We start from the raw sequence: 8,501 nt of genomic DNA, 5'->3' as shown, positions 1-8,501 counted from the left end.
CTGAAGGCTTTTGCCCCATGACTTGAACATGTCACTTCTCCAATCCCTTCCACTGTATACAGAGGAGGAATTTATAAGAATAAGGACACAAAATGAGTTGTGGGTATTAACCCTAAACAGAAAACTATTAGTTATTATACCAGCAAAAATGTGCTTATTCAGGAATAGCAGAGAATTACAATCTGGGACAAGCAAGCTACAGTAAAACCATAGGCAAGTCCACAGAGCAAAGGAGAGGAAGGCTCTTTTATAGAGGAAAGGAGGTATTAGGAAGGACTGGGACTGTTATAAACGAAAGCCCACTGGAGTCAACTAGGAGTTCAAGAGGCTTCTCATTGGCTGAGTTGTGACAGATTGTCGTTGGCTGGGCTGTTTCCCCCCAGGAGAAAATCTTTCTTCCTCCTGCTAAGATAGTAAAGTGCAGGTTCTTCCTGTTGGGAATGCAAGATACCTCTCTTCCTGTTTGGTCTGCAATTGACTAGGAGGGTAGGGCATGAAAGTTCCCCTTCTGGCCTCCTGACTCCATTTTGAGTAAAGTTTCCTTTTATTAATTTTTACACAGGGAACCACAATGTTGATGATATTTTATGTTCTTTTCAAGCTAGCTCAACAGTATTTTAATGCAGTGAGTACACACGTCCCAAATTCCTCTGGGGAAGAGATACAGCACAAAGCCCTGAAGGGAGAACAGAAAGAAGAGCCACCTGTATCCAGTGTGTTGGCCCCTCTACCATGAGTTAGGGCACCTCAGCAAATCATTCAATCTCTCTGCAGCTCAGTTTCCTTATTAGTTAAGGCATAAAACAGAACGAACTTACATAGGGTTAATATAGTCTTAAATAAATCACTGTACATGAAGTCTTCAGAACAGAGAGGCATTCCAGAGGCTTTATCCAAGTGCAGCCTTCAGCAGCAATAGCTTCAGTAGCTAGGAACTCTACATTTAGTGCTATAAAATCCCTGCCAAGGAGGTACATCCTGCACGTGTCAGGAAGAACTCTAGTGGGTGGTCATGTGTCTGTACCCACCTGAAACTGTACACTCCAAGAAGACCAGAGACCACGATGCTCTTATAAACTGTTGTATTCCTAGAACCTAGTCCCTGGACCATCATAGGCAATAAAAAGATAATTGTTGAATGTATGCTAGTGGGTGGATGGATGGATGGATGGATGAATGGTTGGACAGATAGATGAAGAAATGGATGGAGAGACAGAGTTAAGAAGAGGGAGAGAGAGAATTATGCAAAGAAATGGATGGACGGAGGAACAGAGAGAGAAAGGTGGGGGGGGAGAACAGAAAGAAAAATGTTATAAGTCTATTTCTTAAAACATGTGTCAGATGTCATTGGGGTTGATTACCTTTTATTGTAAAATGTGTTTTTGCAGAAGGAAGTGTTTTTAAGTTGGATTTGCCCTGTACTCTGTCCTAATTTTCAGATGAAATATAACTGCTTTTTGCTCAGTAGCCAGTACATTCTCTCCCCTTCTGCCAGTTTAGATTCAGCACACAATGCAAATTGAGCCGCCAGGCATCTCCCCTCCCTGATCCCTTCAGACAGAATACCACCATCTTGCCTGCATTTCCTTACTGATAAGCTATTTGATTGGCTGACTTTGCATTCCAACTTAATTTTCATTGGCAGCTGGCCGTTTCCAGGGAACACTCAATAGCGTAGGATTAGGGGACAGCTTGTCTTTCGTCTTCTTGTAAATTCTTGCTTAATGGTTTCCAATAACATTTTGCCTCATAATTATTCTGTTACTCTTTCCTGACTGCAGTTTGCCACAATTGAATTCAAATGGTTTGCTTTTTCAATTGACAAATTATAGCAGATAAGAGCCACCAATTACTGCATGAACAATTAAGATGCTAGAAGGATTTACCCAACTGCACTCTTGTTGTGGTTGAAATGGAGTTTTATTGACTCAGTTTGTATACCGCCATAACAGAACCACCCTCACTCTGTATTTGAGAAGTCAAGATTTACATACCTCTGGTCACTTTCTCTCATCTTTGGTAAAAGCTGAGGCCACTCATGTCTCTTAGGATTCTACAAAAAAAAAAAAAAAAATTGCAAGGATTAGCTGAGCAGTGGAAGCCTCTCAGTCAGAAGACAGAATTACCAGACCTGACCTTGGTAAGTTCTCTGACCTTCAGTTCTCAGCTTCCGCACTTGAAAAATGTGCACAGGGATTCCTGATCACCAGGGTGTCTAAGGACTGAATGGAATGGTGCATTTGGAGAAAGCACCCTTGTGGCAGGGGGAGTTGAATTTAATCCGAGGCACTCTATCTGGCCCTATTCACTCTGAAATTGTCGACAAAAAGCCCCACTTCATTAAGATAACCATCAGAAAAGGAAAGTGTAAAGCAGGTATTCATTAATTAAATCATTGATTTGTCAACCACTGCCCAGTCTTACAGTGATTATTTTTAAAAACACAAAAAGGTTCAGAAAAGCCAGTAGTTGCAACAGAGAACTGAGGGGAGGTGTTAGAACTTGAACCTTGAGCTCCAGGGCAAAGTTCAAGTGTGAATGTGTGATTGTGCCCGGCGCTTGGCACCAGTGCTGCGAGCTGGCACAGCTAAGACCGAGTCACTACATCAATCAAATATCCTGCTCAGTGCAGTTGCTGTGTATGCCCCATAGGAATTACTAATTTAAAAAATTTGAAATCCAATGAAAGCACTTAGTAAAACCACATGGAAACAATTGCTTTTATTTGGAGAGCATTTCAGCATCTTCAGTGCCTCCTCTGCTCATTCATCATGGAGACTCAGGCTTGTCACTGTGAAAATCAATCACCTCTGTACTAAAGATGCTGTCATCATGGTCATCAATAAACATACATTAGGTATCAACTGGGTTCATGAGGCTTCTGATAGCAACTATTACATATTGATGGGAGAAGGGGATTTTTAGAAGTCCTAATAATAGAATACCAAATAACATAGCATTTACTATAAATGACTTTGGAACATCTGATGGTGTCATATGTGATTCCTTAAATATTTTTATCATGTATTCATCACAGTGGTACAATTAATTTACAAGCAACCAAGATATTCCAAGCACACCAGGCCTGGAGTGGGGTATACGCTGTGCTGGGATACAATGTACAGTGTACTGGCTCCTCCATCTAATATACTAGACATTTATTACAGACAAACTCAATGCCAAGCATAAAGGATTCAGTCATGAGCAAAAACAGATGTGGTCTTTGCCCTCAGAAAGGATTCAGGCTAGTGAAGAAGCACCAGCTAGCTCATGTGATATTATCACACTGGTTAGTTGAACGTCATCCGAACAATCAATGGGACTTGGGAGAATGAGTAATGGAGGGATCTGAGCTGGCCTGATTGATCACAACTGAGTTAAGATGCATCTGATAAGAACCCCTGGAAGGGGAGTTTTTGTCCAGAAGAAACAGCTTGGAGAGGAGGGAACACAGTGTATGAGCACATCGAAGGAAGCCAGTGTGGCTAGAACTCAGAAAGAGAAAGACTGGTGAACAGGAGGCCAAGCAGGGGTGCCCATGGTGCAATAGAAGGAAAGGGGACATGATCAGATCTGCCTTTAAAGGTCTTCTGTCAGTCCTTGAAAAAAATGGACTACAGAGAGAAAGACCGGGTGCTAGAGCACTCCACAGACACTATCAACACAAAGACAGGACTTAAACCAAGGTCTTAGAGCCCATAAAAATGCTAGCTGACTGTTGAGTGTGCAAGGTTTCATAAGGCAAGCTGAGGGACAAAAGAATATACGGCAAAAAGAAGCAATGGCAACATGACACCTTGAAGCCCAGCTTAAGAGGTGGGCTGTGTATGCCAGCAGCTAGGCCTCAGTGACCTCTCCCCAAACAGCAGGCAAATGTGTTCTTCCCCTCCTGACCTCCAAGGGCAGGACACCTGACATGGGTCCATAGAGTTCAATGCTGCAGCTGTGCCCCTCCCTCATTGTGTAAGGCACAAACCCATGACTAGAGGCCAAGAATGATGGATAAGAAAATTTGCAGTTCAGCATTTGATTTCTCAACCACATTCTCAAGAGGATAGGGACACCAATGCCTACATGTTTTCAGAGAGAAGGTTGAATATACGTGAGGCAGCTGTAGAATCCTAAGGATAGCAAATAACCTAGAGAACACAGTAATCCATTTCTGCAGAACAAAACCAAACCCATAAAGGATGAATCATGCGTAACAGTACACTAGCTTTAGTACAGAGGTACAGAAAGTTTAGTAAGCCACTCTAAGATAATGTCATTCTCCAAGTGGAAGAAATGGACCCCATTCTCTCAGGCTCCTCACTATGTTCCTTTGCAACCTCAGTTTAAAAAACAACCATGATTTCAAATCATGGAACTAGCACAAAAAATGGGCATCCAAAGTGGTTCCAACAGGAATCTCTGGTCTTCAGTTCTTCCTTCAAACCCATATACCTGCAGACAGGTTGAAGTACCTGAGGACATTGCACAGAAAGTGACATCATTTCTGAATAGTTGTGGAATCAAATCAGTATCATTTCTCTAAATCAAAAATTATTTTGTCTAGGCTGATAACAAATTTTGCTTGACTTGGGCTATCAATGTGGTACTAGAGATCCACAGAAATTCTAGTGTTTCTCAAGATCTGTGAGAATCACAGAACTAAGGAAACATCAAGGAAACAATTGTACACTGGCTCTGACACCCAAGCCAACCTCAACCTAAATGTCTCGTGCAGCCATTACTGTTTCAAGGAAGTGTAAAATTGCTCAGAAAACTTAAGAGTTCCTTAAAACCAGGTCCAGGAGCAAACCTGTTCAAGTCAATCTCTTGCTCATGTGAAAAAGTGAGTGAACCATCTTTTATTTCAAATCCAAGTTTATTTTGACTAAAGCAGAAACATTCCAATAGTCTCTATTTTGCCAGAGCAGAATAAGTCAACTCACTGTAGATCTTGCCATGATTTTCTGAAACTGTTCTTCAAAATTTGATCATAATAAAATGGTTTACTGAAATATATTTGCATGCTACAGTGACCTAGTTTTGAAATAGTACAATGCCATTAATAACTTCAGTTATTTGCGCAGCACTTGTTTATGAAGATGAATGAGTCACCTGATTTCGTGCCCCTGAATTGTAACTTACAATGATTAACTGTCATACCCCACCCCATTGCTTCATTCATTGCCTTAGTTGGCAGTAGTCTGAAGCCCTTCCCCATGGCCCCGGCAGCTGGACATGAGTCTGCCATGGCCCTTGAGCTTGGCCAGCTCAAGACATAAGGCTGTCAATTTTTGGGCTTTTAAGATTTAGAAATAATAAGAAACCCCAGAGGCATATGAAGACAGAAAGGCTTTGGGAATATACTTGCAAAAGATCTTATAAACTGGAAAGAGAGACAAAGAAAGTATTTGGGAATAAACAAGAGAGCTGAGTAAGGGTTAGTTGTAGAGGGGTTCTTCTACGCCAAGACACCCACAGTTCTCCTACTCACACTAGTATCACAGTGTAAAGCTGTGGAGTTTCTCAGCTCTCTGTAAGGGTGTAGGAAAACGGCACACATTTTCTTGCATCACCTGGAGGCACTCAAGTATGGGGCTGAGGGCCAACATCCTGGAAGGCCTTCCAGTTAAGACCAGGACACACTACCTAGAGAGTGGCGTTGACCATGCCTTACAGACGATCCATTCCATGAATACTCAGCAGGAGTTGGAGGAGTTCTCATGGTGAAAACATCCATGATGCAGACACAGTGTGGAAGAGAGCCTCAGCCCTGCCCCTCAAGCCACAGGAAGCCCCCACCAATTAAATCTATTCTTCAAAGAAGAAAGGGAGAAGAAATCTTGAAAACCCAAAATTGATGTATTTCTTTTTTTGAAGGGGCAGTCATAAAATAAAATGCAGACTTGAAATAGGGATTAAACTGAACCATGGTAAAATAGCTCACATTTTCCTTTTCACACCGAAGTTTGTAACACGAAAACTTATGTTCACCATAGGAGTCTCTATGGCAAATAAGCAAGCTCTGCAGATGGCTTAGGATAAGAAAGACTTATTGTGCAGTCATTATTGGTGGTGAGATTTCTACATTAACATAACCAAAGATGAAAGAGATAACAGGGAAGAAGTTTTGCACAGATGTGACACAATTCTGGATATACTATAGCTGTATTCCAAATCTTATTGGCAGTCAAAAAAATACATATGCCATTGTATATTGTGGTAAAACAGGATAAAAAATTACTGTATTCTACTTTTACTAAACAAGTAACATGTAAATTGTGGTGTTTGCTGTTGTTTGTTTTTAAGCAATTTTCAGAGCATGATTAAGGTTAATAGGAATTCAGGCCAGTGCCAAAAACTTTGTTGTCCACAGCTCTGTCCAGATAGCTAGGAGGACCTGATGTGCTTTGCAAATTACTGAATACATTAACTGCAGGGTGTTGGAGGGATGAGAGAGTTTAATATCTCCTAACTCCTTTTTTAAAAAATATTTATTTATTTACCTAAGCTCTGTGCCCAATGCGGGGCTTAAACTCATGACCCTGAGATCAAGAGTCACATGCTCTACCAACGGAGCCAGCCAGGTGCCCCATTGTGTTCTAATTCTCGACACCTGTGATCCATGAATGCAGCAGAAGGCAGCCCTTTGAAGCCAGAAAAACCTGGTACGAGTTACTAATAACCCTTGTAACCCCACAATGAATGGCACTACCACTTTTGTAGCCTATATTGAGATCAAATACATACATTTTAAATACACAGATAATTAGACATGATAAAAATGTATTACCTGCTATTTACATTTGATATGGGTCTGTATCTACACTGTCCCATGGTGGTCACTCACCACACTGTAGTTCTTGATTGTGACTTCTTGAAATTGAGAATCATGCCCAAGAGAAAGGCTGAAGTGGATGCTAAAGGAGGTAAAGCCAAGGTGAAGGATGAGTTACAGAGAAGATCTGCAAGGTTATCTGCTAACCCTGCTGCTTCAAAGCCAGAGCCCAAGCCCAAAAAGGCCCCTGCAAAAAAGGGAGAGAAGGTATCCAAAGGGAAAAAGCTGATGCTGGCAAGGAGGGGAATAACCCTGCAGAAAACGGAGATGCCAAAACAGACCAGGCACAGAAAGCTGAAGGTGCTGGAGATGCCAAGTGAAATGTATGCATTTTTGGTAACTGTGTACTTCCGGTGACTCTACAATTTGAAATAGTATTTTTTTATCAAGTTTTATAAAAATGCAGAATCTTGTTTTACTTTTTTTTTTTTCTTAAGCCATGTTGTTAGCACACAGAACACTGCATTGTTGTTTTGGGGTGAAGGGCATATGTCACTAATAGAATATCTCTGAAGCTAGATTGACACAAAGGGAAAAACACCTTTCTCTTCTAGTTTTGAGAAACTTCCCCTTGGCGGAGGAGGGATTCCTTGAGGTTGACACACATGAGCCACCTTGGCACAACACCTTGGTGGTATGGAAAGACTAAAATTCATTTTTTATGCCCTCTGCTCCCTCTCTGCCTTCAACATAGACTTGACTCCCTTAAACCCAGAGACCTACTGGTTCCCAGTATGTCAGGCAATCTGGACTTTACAGTGTCACCACTGACAGGGCGTCCCTCAAGAGTTCCTCTTTTAGCTTGGGGATCTTCAAATTGATAATTCTACAATTTTCATTTCGTTTCCTGACAGTCAGTGTCAGCTTGTGAAAAGTTGTTAAGCAACATGCTAAATGAGAACTGTCAACCCTCACTCTAAACTTTCCCTGTTCAGAGCATCACATGAAGACTTCACTGGGTTTTATAGTGGCTTTCTGATTTTGGTAGTCCATTGAAGAAAGGGGTTGGAAAGTTGTTGTATACTGTTAACGATTGTCTGCCCATGTCCTGCCTGAAATACCATGATTGTTTATGAAAAGCATCTTTAATAAAGCCGGATACAGTTTGGCTTGGAAGAAAAAAATCTCATTAATAGTATTTTATATTTATTACATGCTGAAATAATATTTTGGATATATTGAGTTCAATTAAATATATTAATTAATGTTATTTATTTCTTTTTGCTTTTTCTAATGGGGCACTAGAAAATTTCATATTACATATGTGTCTTACATTATATTTCTTAGATATTGCTAGTCTGCATCATTCATCTCCTTAGAAAAAATATAAAGGGAACATTATTCCATATGAATATGGAATATGGAATGAATATTTCTGAGTGCTGTGATATCAGGAAAAGAAATGTGCATATCACTAAATTTAAAATAGTTGGCAATTGCTCATAAATGAAGTCAACATTTTTTAGTGTCCACTGCTGCGTGTTTCACATATTTCTCAAGCTTTGTGTATCAGACAAGAGTCACTGTTCAATCAGAGAAGTGAAACCATTAGGAAATATCCGTGTATAAAAATAAAAAAAAGGGATTAGTCTAGAGATTGATCTTAGGCAACTATGAGAATTGGTTAATAGTCTCTGAAAGGCTTGTGTCTTCTCATCTAAATCTGCAGCTTAAA

General features: G+C 40.6%; 1 pseudogene; it reads left to right on the top strand.

Moving 5' to 3' along the window:
- Positions 1-6,880: 6,880 nt before the first annotated feature.
- Positions 6,881-7,179, top strand: LOC123790823 (non-histone chromosomal protein HMG-17 pseudogene; annotated as a pseudogene).
- The last annotated feature ends 1,322 nt before the right edge of the window (positions 7,180-8,501 follow it).

This window comes from Ursus americanus, chromosome 28 (genome assembly GCF_024610735.1).
Source record: "Ursus americanus isolate L20-20 chromosome 28, mUrsAme1.1.p, whole genome shotgun sequence".
Taxonomy (NCBI): Eukaryota; Metazoa; Chordata; class Mammalia; order Carnivora; family Ursidae; genus Ursus; species Ursus americanus.
This window is presented reverse-complemented; position numbering and strand designations above follow the sequence as displayed.